Genomic DNA, 15316 nt, shown 5'->3' with positions numbered 1-15316 from the left:
AAGTCTTTGAGGACTGAGTACAGGCTCTGGGTGTCTTGATACCTTTCCTGTATAGGACTTTATACAGGAGTGCTCAAATTTTTCTTGAGTGACAAATTTGAGTGAGTGCTCAAATTTGTCTTGGTTCTATAACCCCTATTTTTCATTCATTCTTTCTCTAGCATTTATCAAGCACCTAGTATAAGTATAGGTCCTATGCTAAACCCTAGAGGTACACAGCAAGGAAAACATAGCCAAGGAAGACACAGTCTAGTAGTGGAGATCTAGAATGGAAAATTAGATGTAACAGAATGAGCATGTAACCCTGTCCAGTTTTTCTCTGCTGCAGGCTCACTTCAAAGGAATGAAAGGCATTTCACTGCTCCTGGGGGGAGAGGCAGACTTTGTGTCCTTGAAGTTTGGATTTTTTTAACCCCCATGAGGATTTGTGTGTTTCTGACTGGAAAGCAAAAGCTGCAAACAGCCAGCTCCCACTGGCTTTCTTTTTATTTTTTAAAGGAAATTTTAAACTTATTTTTATGTGCAGAAGTTGCAATGTGTACACTTAACCCAGTTTGGTGGCGAATGCTTTAGCCTTTGCTTTTTCCAGCTTGGCAATGCGAGCCTCTGATTTTGGACCCAGGACATGGTCTTCTCAGTGACAGTGAAGCTCATCTTGACATTGTAATTGGTCCTGATAGCTTCCACCAGCTTCGCCACATTGCCTTTGCCTTCTGAGTAAATCTATGTGAAGGCAATGGTAACACAAGTCTTCTTGTGGACAAAATAGCTTCCCCTTGATAATGAATAGGGGACTCCCACCTTCTGACACAGGGCAGTCAGAAAGATAACCAGCTAAATGGATTCCATGTCACATGCAGTCACCATCAGCTGAGCCTTCTTGTTCTCTACCAAGGTGGTAGTGACAGTTTTAACCTCTGCTTAGAGGATAGATGACCTTTTACAGTGGGAACATCCTCTTTGCCAGCAGCTTTCTTCTCAGCCTAGGCCAACAAACTCTCCTTTTGTTTTTTGTCTGACTCACCCAGGCTTTCTGAACAGAGATTATGATTGGAGGCTCAATGCTTCCCAAATGGAATGGTTGGATAACTCAAGAGTTAACAGGGGCTCTAAAGATTAGAAAGGAAAAGAAGGTATGAATCCCATCAGAGCAGAGCCCCCAGCTCAAGTGAATGTAGGTCCTCAAGATGGGAGAACTTAGGAGGAAGAATTTTTGTGTGAGTGTAGATACGATAATAGTAACAGCCAAGATTTTGTTGCACACTTACTATATGCCAGACAGGCTTCAGCATTTAATATGCATTCACTTATTTCTCACAAGAACCCTCTGAAGTAAGTACTATTATTATTATCCATCTTATAGATGAGGCAAAGAAAGATTAAATGAATTGCCCAAAGGTGTGGATCTTAGAATCTGAGGGCCCTGAGTACCTGTGAGGGCTGAGCACAAAGGACCACAGTTTGGGGAACCTTGCAAAGATCGTGTGGTTGCAGCTGTCACAGAAGGGATGGCGCTATTTCAGCACCCCCACCTTCAGGTGTGCTTAACAGCCCACACAGAGATATAGCTGTGACAATTGGCACAAACTGAGAATCTGGTAATTTTGGTAAGAAGGAGCTTACAGCTGTCACCTCAGTAATGCTGTTTAATAATCACCAAAAGTCAGTGCATGCAGTGTGAGCATTTTTCAGTCCTGTGTTTGGGCGCTAGCTGGGGGCTAGCTGCTTATATGCTGGCTTTGGCTGAGGTGGCTTGGCCTGGCTCCATGTGTCTCTCCTCCTTCTAGGACCAGCAGGCTAGCCAGGCAATATTCATCTCATGGAGATGGGGGAAGCACAAGAGTGACAGCCCAATGCACAAACCCACTTTAAGCCTCTGCTTATTTTGAGTCTGCTAAAACACCACTGGTCAAAACAAATCCTATTACCAAGCCCAGAGTAAAAGGATGGAGAAATACATGCCACCCACAGGAGGAAACTGCAAAGTTACGGCTAAAGAAAGTGGGGGTATAATCGTATTACCTGGGAGCAAACCAAGAGATGGAACAATAATCTAGTGTTCTGCAGAACTTAAGCTGGATTTAATTTTGATTTAGAAGGATAATGAAATCCTACATTATGTCGTAGAGCAGTTCACGCCTGTTACAAAGATAAAATCTGTCTTCAGGGACTACAAAGTTTGCAGTGTGAATATTTAAATTTTCAGTTTTTATTTTAGTGAAATCTTAAAAATGCCTTTTAACAAGAACATACTGGATAGCCGAGATGACTGTGATAGCTACCTTACAATTTTCAAAGCCCCGGTGATCCCTAACATGTTAGCATTTAACTTTTTAATAGCAGGTTTTTTAAACTGGGATCTGTTTTCTTAGGGAGTCACAAATTTTCAAGGATGGAAAACATTAGTGAAAATGATACATACAGACCGTGTACAGGAGAGGCCTGGTCACAGTGCTGTAGGCATCCAGGGGTACGGGAGGCTGGAGCAGGGTTTATGCTGCCCTACAGGGCAGCAGTGGCAGCATGTGAATAGGTCTTAAAGGATGGTAGGGTGGGATCTCAGGAATAACTCCAGGTTCCTTCTCGGTGTGGACATTGCCAGATTCCTCATTTCTAGGGCATCCCTGAGCAGAAAGAGCTTTCCCTTTCATCTCTGCAAATCTGGAATCTGTTTTTGCATGTTTTCCATCAGGGCCTTGTCCTTTACCTTCACATAGGCGCCGCTAGTTACAATATTTGGAGAGGCTAGAGATTGTTATTGCTTCACTCCCTAATTTTCTTTTTGAAGATTTATTTACTTATACAAGAACTGGGGTACAGGCAAGAGGCACGGGAGGGTAAGAAAATTCACCAGAGACAGAGCAGGAGCAGAACAGGCAGATGGACCAAAAGCACTGCTGAGGAAAGCAGCGGGTGAGACAGGAGAGGTCTGCTGTACCATGTGGGTATCTCCCTGGCTGGCTAGGAATCGAACCTGTCCTGCAGAGACTGCAGACAGCTTCACAGTGCTGTGCTCAACCCACGGCGCCACCGGGGAGGCCCCTTTACACCCTAATTTTGAAGCTAGGCCAACCAGAGTTCTTATTTTGACTTTGACATTTATTACCTCCAGACCCTTGGGCAAGTTGCTTCAACTCTCAGAGACCTAAGTACCTCATCTGTAGAAAGGAATCCTAATTCTCTCACAGGTGTTTAAAGGAATTAGAACTCGTCAGTGAAGCCTTGGTTTTCTTTGTGGGAAGATTTCTGACTTCCGATTCAATTGCTTTAATGGTTATTGGATTATTCAGATGTCCCATTGCATGTTGAGACAGTATGAGTAAGTTATATATTTTGAGCAATTTGTCTTTTTCACATGTATCTTCGATTTTATTGGCACAAAATTCTTCATAGCTTCTTGTTTTCTTTCTTTTTTTTTAAAGACTTTTTTTTTAAGATTTATTTTTATTTATTTATACAAGCACTGGGTACAGTCAGAAGTGCAGGAGGGTGAGGGAATTCACCAGAGCCAGAGCAGGGAGCAGAGCAGGCAGAAGGACCGAAGTACACTGCTGAGGGGAGCAGCGGGCGGCAGGAGAGGTCTGCGCGCCATGTGGGACCCTCCTCCGGAGGCCAGGGAGCTGCCTGAGATCCAACCGGTGCTGCAGAGGCTGCAGGCAGCTTCTCAACCCAGTGCTGCGCCACCGGGGAGGCCCCTTGTTTTCTTTCTAATGACTGAAGCATCCATAGCAATAGCCCTCTTTTCATCCCTAATATTGTTTATTTTTGCCCTCTTTCAACTTTTTCTTGATCAGTGTTATCAGAGATTTATCAGTTTTCACAGAATCATCTTTTGACTTGGCTGATTCTCTCTGTTGCATATTTGGTTTCTTTTCCTTCATCTTACTACTTCCTTCCTTCTACATTCCTTAAATTTATTTTGCTGGTTTTTTCCCTAACTCATTATGATAGATCCTTAGCTCATTAATTTTCCATCTCTTTTTCTTATCTAAAATGTGCACTTAAGGCTTATATTTCCTTGTAGAAGCTTAAATGAAAGGGATATATTTAGGCGTCTAGTCCCAAATAGGCATTCAATAAACATCTTGTCAACACCATCATCATCACTATCTAGTGTCATATGTGATGAAACTTCCTAGCACAGTTTCCAGTTTTCTGGCTTTCTAATGTGACATATGTCCCCTGAGTGTTCACACATAGATCCTCTGACGACTTATTCTGGGCCTTTTTTGGTTTTAGGGAGGTTTCCTCTGAAGGAGAAGTTAGAACACAGAGAGGGTCATGTACCTTCAGGCCATCTTCCTTAGGGGTCTAGACCTTGTCTTTCTAGAATATCTGGCAAAGTCCCAGGCCCATGGGAAGTAAGTTCTACCCTATAGGCTGTAGCAAATTTTATTTTCCAAAAATGGACATCATAATATCTCCAATTCTATAGGCTTTTCTAGATGCTTGTTGTTACTTGGGCAAGAGGTGAGTATAGCATACCTCTCCTTGAGTTTGGTGGGTTTGTGATTCCATTTTAGGTGACATATTATAGACCAATAGGTTGCAGGAGAAATGATGCTGAGAAACTTCCAAAACTTGATCATAGAGGGTGATGCGCCTTCTACTTTGTTAGCTGAAAACCTCACGACTAGAGCCCCGAGTCACCACATAGGAGGTCTGACTACCCTGTGGCTGCCATGTTGTGAGGAAGTCAAACCACATAGTGAGCCTCATGTAGGCACTGTGGTCTCCAGTCCTAATCTTTCAGTCAACCCAGCCCAGCACCAGTTATGCATGTGGATGAGCCTTCCTTGTTATCAGCCTCCAATTGTTTAGAAACTCACATCCTTCAAATATTACCAGCCTAGCTGAGGTCCAGATGTTGTAAATCAGACACAAGCTATCCCCATTGTATTCTGTCCAAATTCTTGACCCAGAGAATCATGAACATAAAAACAGATGGTTTTAAGTTCTAAGATTTCATGCAAGTGGCCAACAGACATATGAAGAAATGTTCAACATCCCTCATAATCAGGGAAATGCAAATTAAAACCACAATGAGATATCACCTTACACCAGTAAGAATGACATATATTAAAAAAAAAACTAGCAACAACAAATGTTGGCAAGGATGTGGCGAAAAAGGAACTCTCCTACACTGCTGGTGGGAATGCAAACTGGTCCAACCACTATGGAAAGCTGTGTAGAGATTCCTCAATCTACTAAAAATGGAACTACCATATGACCCACCAATTCCATTCCTAGGGATCTACCCAAAGGAGACAAAACCATTAATCCAAAAAAATACCTGCACCCCGATGTTTACTACAGCACTATTTATAATAGGTACGATTTGGAAACAACCCAAATGCCCAAAAATAGATGACTGGATCAAGAAGATGTGGTGCATATACACACTGGAATACTATTCAACAATCAAAAAAGATAAACTAATGCCATTTGCAGGAACATGGATGGAGATAGAAGGATTATGCTGTGATATAAATCAGAAGGAGGGCCTCCCTGGTGGTGCAAGGGATTAAGATGCAAGCTATGAAGCTATCCGCAGCCACTGCAGCACGAGTTCAATTCCCAGTTGGCCAGGGAGCTACCCACATGCCGCAGCAGACCTCTCCTGACTCGCCCGCTGCTCCCCTCCGCAGTGTATTTCAGTCAGTCTGCCTATTCTGTTCCCCACTCTCTCTCTGGTGAATCCTCTCACCCTCCACACCTCTGGCCTGGACTCCAGTTCTTGTATGCATAAATAAATAAATATTTTTTAAAAATCAAAAGGAAAAAGAAAAATATCAGATGGTTTCACTTATAGGAGGAATATAGGGGAACCAAATAAGGGATCAGGGAAAAAATAATAACAATTAAACAAACACAACACAACAAAACAAAAATAAACAACTATAAATCAGAGACATTCTGCAGGGGAGGGAAGGGAGAAGGATCAAAATGAGGGCAGGAAGAGTACAATGGACTATGATGATGGTGCACAGGTGAATTGGTGGTAGAAATTCTTTGCAGACTACACCTGAAAAATGAAAGCAAACACTGTAAAAAAAAAAAAAAAGAACAATGATGTAAAATATTAATTAATCAATTAATTAATTAATAATTTAAAAAATTTTTAAGATTTCAGGTATTTTGCTATATAACAATACATTATTGGAATAATATTCTTTTTTTAAATATTTATTTTTATTTATTTATACATACAAAATTAGGGTGTAGGCCAGAGGTGTGGGGAGTGAGAGGATTCTCCAGAGACAGAGTGGGGAGCAGAACAGGCAGATCTACTGAAATACCCTGCTGAGGGGAGCAGCGGGCAAGACAGGAGAGGTTTGCTGCCCCATGTGGGTTAGCTCCCTGACTGGGGATCAAACTCAAGCCATAGTGGCAGGCTGGTAATAGCTTGATAGCACTGAGACTTTAACCCCTGCAGTACCAGGGAGGCCCTGGAACAATATTCTTTATTTTGTCTGGCACCCAACTCCTCCACCAAACTCCTTCAACCTTTGTCATACTCCATATACTCTGGATTTCCCACTTAGGCTCCAACAGAGTCAGCAGAAGTATAGGACAGCAAAGGTCTTTGGTGGGAGTGTTGGGGAACCAAATTGGAAGTGGAGAGTCCCTAATCCTATCAATTTCTCTAGACTGAGTTCTTCTCAGACCTTTGGTTTCCAATCTTTTCAAATACTAAGACCATCTCTATTTCATCAAAAACCCCAAGTGTCCCCTACATGATGTTTATACTTTCAGTATAGCTTCATATATAGTTAACATTTATTAAGAATTTACTGACTGCTAAGCACTATACTCAGTATTTTGCATGTATTATCTCCCTAAATATTCACAACAAGCCCATGACCATTGTCATTCTCATTTTATAGAATGAAGTGATGTGAGCAAATTGTCCCCACAGCCTATTCTTCATATCAAATGCAGAGCTCATGAAAGAGGACTTGTAAAATGAAATCCAAATGCTTATTGTGGGTGCTAGAGAGTGTTGCCCTCCAACTCCACATGGTCCTCTACACTGCCCCCCCCCCCCCCCTAGATCTGAGAGCTAGCAGTCCACATTCCCTTTGTTAGCTGGCTTTCTGTTAGGTTCAACCTATTGGAACCACTAGCTGGAGACTGGAAAGCAGGAATTAGAAAGAAGCCATGTTCTTTTCTATGTTTTGATGGCACTTCTAGCCATGCCAATCACTTGCTCTTGTGTTTCCACTCAGGCAGTTCAGGTCCTCCTAGTGTTAACAGAATTCATCTCCATTAAATGGGGAGCAGCATCACAGTGCAATAAACGAGCACCATTTTCCCTGCTGCCACTTACATGCAGCCACCTTGAATTACAATTCCCAGAATGTCATGCTAAAGTGGGGTGGGGGGCAGCTGGGAAGAAGCTACCAGATATAAACGAAGGTAGAAAGAAGGAGGAAGGGGAAACATGTGGAGGGGCATGTGAAGGAGAAACACTTGGAGGAAAGACTTGGAGGGGAGACATGTGGGTAAGAGACACAGTCTGGGCCTGGGACTTTAACATTTTGGCAAAGACAATGGTAGCCATTATTTTAATCTAGTAGTGGAGTATATGGTATATTTTACTGTTTTTTTTTGTTTTTGTTTTTGTTTTTTTGAGAACAGAAAAGGCTGATTTATTGAAATACACTAAAAAGAAGCTGTGGGCGAGATAGGAGAGGTCTATTGCGCCATACATTTTTAATTTTGAATCTCTCCTGTCCCAGCTCTCTGAGACCTTCCTAACCCCTTTCTTGTGATTCCTGCCAGTATGTATCTTGGATTTGTACTGGTACTTTTGAGTCCTCAGCCAACCTACTTTGGCCTGAGTCTGTTTGGCTGGGCATTTGCCCATGATGGGATGGGTAATTTTCAGAATTCAATTGGGAATCTATTATTTAAAATCCCTTCTTCTCTCTCTCCCTCTCCTCTTTGAACATCTCAATGCCCTTTGAATCTTTCATCAATTAAAAATCTTTGAGCACATGAAGAGTCTGCTTTCTTTGCTTTTGTGCATGTGATTACAACAGCAACCTCAGTGGCACAACATTTTTCAACTAAGATTATCACCACTTCTCATTTTGTTTTTCCAGATTTAGGACTGATAGTGACTTCCTCTAATTACTGATCTTTAAATACTCTCATTTCCCTCTTTTTTGTTTCTCTGACCTTCCCAACATGTATACCAATTCCTTCTACTTAAAATACCTAGAATGATTTTTTATTTTTCCTGATTATCTATTGACTAATACACTTGACTTTATAAAACTTTGTATAACCTGACTTTTATTCAGTCTCCAACCTCAAATCTGGTCATTCTCCCTCATGCTTACTATGCTTCAATCATACTTATCTCCTTTCTGATCCTCAAATAATTGCAGTCTTTTCCTGCCTTGAGCCCTTTGTACTTGTTCTTCCCAACACTAAAAAAGATCCCCCCCACCCAGCACTTTGCAAAGCTGGCTTCTTCCCATGTCTCAGCATAAATATCAGTGTTGCAGTGCAGCCATCCCTGCAAAAGTCCATATAGCAAACCTACCACATATCCGAGAACTCTAGTCACATCACCTTTTTATTGTTGTCAGAGCACTTATTACTAAATGACCTTATCTTGATGATTTATTCTTTAACTTGTTTATTAAATGCTTCTAGGGCTAAAATGAAACTCTGAAAGAGCTGAGCACTTGTCTGTCCTACTTATTACTATATCCAGTGTCTGGCAGAGTTGGTACTTAATAGATATTTTTGCATTCGAATGAATGATAGATATCATGAATGAGTGATTTGCAAGCCTGTCCTCACGCCGTATCCTCAATGACCTGACATCTATCTACAAGGTACATGACCTTGAAGGCTACCCAAAGTAGAGATGCCCTTGCCTCCCTTGAGGCAGGACCACCAAGGTTTGTGCTAGCAGCAAGGCTCTGAGCTCTACTTGTGCCTTTAGGAAGGTCCTTTCTGTGCAGATGGAGGCCTCCCCATGGTCTTGCTCTATCTTCTGGCATGTCCTAGTCAGCCTGTTTCTTTCCATGCTTGCAGCAGGCTGCAGGGCATTAATGACTACAAGTGCAAACCTGCCTAGGGCCAATATCAATTAGACCACCGTGTGGGCTGATTAATGCCAATAAGCCAGGACCCACTCTTGCAAAGCCTTTTCCATCTGTGTGCTGCATTTGATAACTAAAGAGAAAACAAACAAGACTGGTATAAAATTAATTTTACTGATCATCACATTCTTATCACATAATAAAAAGCAGAAAGTTTCTGTTACATAAACATTTAACCCAATCATTGCGGTAATAATAAGCTGAATCTGAAAAGACAATGAAATTCATACTCTAATGCATGCAACTATAAAGAGCCATTATATTTTTCTTTTATGACATTATGAACAAAATAAATTATGGGATCTTATTCTAACCAAAACAAAACAAAAATTCATTGCTGCAGGGGAGGAAAGAAATCAGCAGGCTGGAGGCAGATGCTTTTTTTTTTTTTGCAATAATGGGTTCTTCATTAGGTCATTTTGTCCATCCCCAGCCTATGGGAAAATCTCTTTCTGAGTTTTAACATATCCTAGATTGGGACTATCCCCTAGATACCAGGTTAACTGATGAGAAGGAAGATACAAGAACCCATAGAAACATTATAAGAACATTAGGAATACAGCTCTCAGCAAGAATTTGAAAGAGGCGTTGCGTGAGAGAAGCTGACTCTGACTGAGGACCTAGGCTTGACCAAGCCAGGAAAGAAAAGCAGAAGAGTCGAGGTGGGCATGAAAGGCTGTGTGTGTTCTCTGAGGCCACAGATACACACAGAAATTTTACCATTTTTTCCATTATTTTTCTCCTGGTTCCTCTTCTTCTTTTTTTTTAAGAATTATTTATTTTTATTTTTATTTTAAAGATTTATTTATTTATTTATTTATTTATACAAGCACTGGGTACAGTCAGAAGCTCTGGAGGGTGAGAGAATTCACCAGAGCCAGAGCAGAGAGCAGAACAGGCAGACTGACGAAGTACACTGGTGAGGGGAGCAGTGGGCGGCAGAAGAGGTCTACGTGCCATGTGGGTCCCTTGCTGGTGACTGGGGATCGAACTGGCGCTGCAGAGGCTGCGGGCAGCTTTGCAACCCAGCGCTCAACCGCTGCACCACCGGGGAGGCCCTAAGGTTTATTTATTTATGCATAAAAGAACTGGGGACCCACTGGGTACAGGCCAAAGGTGTGGGGTGAGGGTGGTGGTGAGAGTATTCACCAGAGACAGAGTGGGAAACAGAACAGGCAGACTGACTGAAATACACTGCTGAGAGGAGCAGCAGGTGAGACAGGAGAGGTCTGCCACGCCTTGTGGGTAGCTCCCTGGCCGAGGATAGAACTCGTGCTGTGGAGGCTGCAGATAGCTTCACAGTGCTGTGCTTAACCCCTTGCGCCACCAGGATGGCCCTCCTTTGCTTTTGACTAGCTAAACTGTTCACCATCCCTTCTAAGCATCTGACTTTCCCACATGTATGCTTTTTTCTTTCATGCTATTCCTCTGCTAGAACATCTTGCCTTCTTCTATATCCATTGGATCCTCTAGACCCAGCTCAAAAGCCACTTCCTCCAAGAGGTATTATCTCACCTCTTCAACTGAAGAGCATGGCTCCCAACTTTGAAATCCTAATATCCTGGATCACAGGATTCTGATTACTTTCTACTGATGAACACTTATATGCTTCTATCCCTTTGTGTTGATTATATTATTTTCCCCATTTATTCACTTCTGTCTGTAAACATATTATAAGTCATTATGTATTTCCATGTAACTTTCAATATCTCCCTGGGGAAGGAGCATACTGTATTGTTGTCATACTTGGTCATATAACTTGCTTCAGCCAATCAAGCAAGAAAAGAAGTTATCAGAGCAAAAGCTTTAGAAGTCATTAGAGTATTCTGTTTATCATCTTTCATGAGAATGGCATGTATTAGAATGAAGAAGACTCTTGGAAGTCATTATGTTTTTAAAGCTAACCTGAAAGTGATGAGTAAGAAATCAACCTTTGCTGTTACAAACCACAAAGACCTGGGGGGAGGGGGTGTTTGTTCTCACAGTATAATCTGGCAAACACTAACTAATGCATTGTTACTAAACTGCAGTCTCCTTCATGGGGAAGATTACATCTGATTCATATTTGCTCTTTTTAATGAGCCTAGCACAAAGCCTCATTGAGAGACATAGTAATTGTTTACTAAATGAACAAATGTGGAAACAAATACATCATTTACTACATGCTACTGTAATTATTCCTCACCTTGTGTAGTGCTATGCTCTCCACAGTGAATTTTAATTTTACAACACTGTTTTGCTGTGAGAGCAATAATGGAAAATGGACAACTATTGCTTTTCATATAATATCCCTATTTTCTTTTTTTAAAAAAAGATTTATTTTTATTTATTTATGCATACAAGAACTGGGATGTAGGCCAGAGGTGCAGAGGTTTGTGTGAGAGGACTCACCAGAGACAGAGTGGGAATCAGAACAGGCAGGTCTACTGAAATACACTGCTGAGGGGAGCAGCGGGTGAGACAGGAGAGGTCTGCTATACTATGTGGGTTAGCTCCCGGGCCCAGGGGATTGAACTCATGCTGCAGTGGCTGCGAATAACTTCATAGTGCTGAGACTTAACTCCTTGCGCCACCAGAGAGTCCCTAATATCCCTATTTCCTTTGAGGAACTACCCCTTCCTGTGGTTTCTGGTAGGGCTGCCCGTCACAGCACCAGCCCCTCTAGTCATAGGAGTAAGCATTTGACCCATTACTGCAAATGACAGTGTCTCATCCTGTGAACAGTGATTGGACCAGACATAGTCATAGGACAAAACCTGGGGCAATCATAGCCCTTTCCTGAAAGTAGGTGCAGAGTAGTACTTCTGGGGAAGTAAGATGTCTAGAAAGAATCCCAAGTAGGAATGGGAACACTCAAGTGGACACTTTTCAGTTGTGTAATTCTCTTTTACTCCTCTAGTATGTTATCTCAAAACTAGTATGTTCTCTTCAAAATTTCTGCTTCATAAGTTCTCCTGTCCCTGCAAACATCATCACTCTACTGACCCCTCACTCTCAACTGGTGATCTTGTCTCACCTCTCATGAAGAAAATAGAAGCAATTAAACATGTGTTCCCTCATTTTCCTAGCACCACTTTTCCTTCGAGCATCCAGATGCCTGGCCAACCCTCCTAACACCTTGATTTTGGACTACTGTGAGACAATCCATTTCTGCTATTTCAAGGCACCAATTTGTGGTCATTTGTTACAGCGGTCACAGGCAACTATCATATTTAATCAACATCTCAAATTTGAGAAAACTCTTAATGTCAGCTGTGCCCATACCAGCTCCTCACTTGGTCTTTTCCACGAACCTTCCTTCTACTTTGACCCCTGGTTTCCTTTACACAGCATAACCAGAGTTCTTTTAAAAACATAAGTTACATCAACTGCCTCTGTTGGTTCAAGCTATCAAAGGCTTCTCATAATACTTTGAATATGATATGTATTCCACGTCTTAGCCTATGTGATCCTTCTTGTTCTGGCCCCTGGTTATCATCTCTTACTGTTCACGACTCTCCACCCACACTGGCTTCCTTCTGTTCCTTGAATCAGCTCCTGACTTTGGACCTTTGTACTAGCTATTATATTACCTCTGCCTGAAGCTGCCTCGTCTACGGATATGACCATAATTGACTTTTCCTGATCTTACAACATCAAGTGGGCCTCAGTTTTATTTTCTCAGTTTTATTTATCATAGGAGAATATGTCCCTGCATGCCAAGTCCCTGGTTCCAGTACACTGGTTCTGGGCTTCCTTTGACCCTTTGATTAGAATCCTAACTAAGTCTGAAAGTGAATGCATTCAATGTTTACTTAAGAATTTGAGAAAGAATTCTGACACTTTCAGAAGAAAGAGACCTGCCTAACAAGAGGTTGAGGCAAGTCTCTACACAAGTCCCCCTCCTCCAAAGAAGGCTGCTTATAAATCCAAACCTTCCTAGGCAAGAAGCCTGCTGACTTTAGATTAGCATCCCCCAACTTTCCATCCTGTGATGGGAAAGGTAATATCCAGTTTTCACCAAGGGTAGTGGAGGCAAAGCTCACAGTTTATCTCTCAAATATCAACTCACCAACCAGCTATCAGATTTTCTCTGATCCTGACCTCCTCACAGACTGAGAGGGAACCAGAGCAAGATCGAATCTGGGGAGAAAGGAACTTGTAAGTATGCTTCTGTGTGAACTGCAATTTGCTACCATCTCGAAAGAGTTGAAAGGACCCTGGTAGTTGTGTGTGTCTGCTCGTGGATGATGACACAGTCATGTTTACTGGGCATGTGCTGGGTGTCACGCACTGTGCTAGGACTTTAATTATAATAATGCATCAACTGCTGCCCTTTGGGGAGTGTAGGCTCTGGACAGGCACAGTGCAAGGCACTTGAGAAGCAGTGCCCCATCTAGTTCTCACAACAGTTCTGAGGTAGGTACTATTATTCCACCTAACAGATGAAGAAACAGGCTCAATGAGCAGAAGGGAGTTCCCAGGTGGCTTCTACTGCAAGCTGTGATTTTTCTTCTACGTGGCATTGCCTCTTTGCTAAACCTCCTGGCATCTGATTTCCAGCATGAGAAGAACTTATGACTAAATGCAGGTATTGGAACCTGCAACCCTCCTGTTCCAGCCAGTGAGTCACCAGGATGATTGCCTGCCAGCTCAGGAGTCTGACCCTCAACAGCCCTTCCACAACTGTGCTTCAGAATGAGATACCAAGGCCTGAGTCACTTCCCTGGGAACTCCCTGCAGAGAATGTCCTTGCAATCAGATAATGCAAGAATTGTTATCAACCTCATACAATTTCATACAAACATTCTGCAAGTTTCTGCCAGCTTCATGCCACTGGTGATTGTTCTGCCTGTTTGGAATTCTGCAAGGGTAAGCTTAGAATAAGACCCTAACAGGAACTTTTCCAGACATACAGCCTGGTAGACAGAAACGCCAGAGTGGGACAAGTAGCATGTGTAGAAGTGGTGGCGGGGGTCTGAGAAAGGAATGGAGTGGGCATCTGTTACCAAGAGAATGATTTCTATGACCACCTCCCAACCTGGGCTTCTGTGGTTCAGGGATGAGGCCATGTCAATAATAGGCCGGCAGCCTGACCCTCTGTAGGAGGCAGTGAGGCTATTGGAGCAGCATACACCATGGCCAAGGCCTTAGCAGAGATTTGGAGGGCAAGAGTCAGGAGCCCAGACTGAACACTGGCACAGGCCTGAGGGTCCTGGAATAGTTGTATATGGCATGGTGGCGATGGAAATTTTTAGGGAATGGACTCCAAGCTCTTCGTTGCACAGCTGGAGAAACTGAGATCCAGGTATAGGAAGTGACCTATCCAAGGTGCCACAACAGCTAAGTGAAGAGCTGACACCTCCCATACTTCTGTAGTTTACAGTGAGAAATTCCTCATCTCTTCCATGCTCTGACACTAAAAATAGAGTCTTGAATACAGGAAAGGGGCTATGTTTAGCTTGACTGCTTTGAGAGGACCTTTCTTAATGATCCTACACAATGCCCCTTGCCTGGAAAGCCAAGTCGGCATCCTGGCTTGTGTCAGTTGGGTTCATGTTTGTGCCAATCACACATCAACCCACCTCCAAACACAGAAGGGTTCCCCAAACCCTTTGGGCACAGCGTCTTTGCCTGTGATTTTCCTCTGATGATATCTTGTTTTGCCAACTAAATTAAGACTATGACAGAGAACAGAGACTACCTCTAGCAGTTTAGTTCAATTAAGATTTCACATCAACAAATTAAAATGCATCCTCACCGTCTGCAAAGTAAATCTGCCTGCATTTAGGAGGAGATTCTGACATTTGCTGTTCAGGCATCTAGCCGATATGAGCTGAACCTGAAAGAGGCCCCACCCTTCTGGGGCTGGCTTAGGGGACCCCAGCCAGGGTTTCTATCCAAGACTTACAGCTTCTGGACCGGGGCTTCCCAAGCATGAGTGAAGCCTTTGATGAAGTTTTCATTGCTCCTCTGTAAAATGACAAAAATAAGAAGAATGCAGTCACATTTTCCATAAAACTAAGTCAATTCAAACTAAAAGGCTGTCAACAAATACTTTTTGAGTGCCTAATTTGTCAGTCATTCTTCAAGGGACTGAGGATACAGCAATGAACAAAACATACAAAAATGCCTGCTCTCTTAGAGCTTTTATTCGATGGGGACGAGACAGACAATAAACAAGACAAGTGAGTGAAATGTGCCCTACATCACAG

General features: G+C 42.5%; 1 pseudogene; it reads right to left on the bottom strand.

Annotated features, from left to right (window-relative positions):
- Positions 1-544: 544 nt before the first annotated feature.
- Positions 545-14923, bottom strand: LOC119242907 (60S ribosomal protein L7a-like; annotated as a pseudogene).
- Positions 14924-15316: the final 393 nt, after the last annotated feature.

This window comes from Talpa occidentalis, unplaced genomic scaffold (genome assembly GCF_014898055.3).
Source record: "Talpa occidentalis isolate TD23 unplaced genomic scaffold, MPIMG_talOcc4v2.1 talOcc4.13, whole genome shotgun sequence".
Lineage (NCBI taxonomy): Eukaryota > Metazoa > Chordata > Mammalia > Eulipotyphla > Talpidae > Talpa > Talpa occidentalis.
This window is presented reverse-complemented; position numbering and strand designations above follow the sequence as displayed.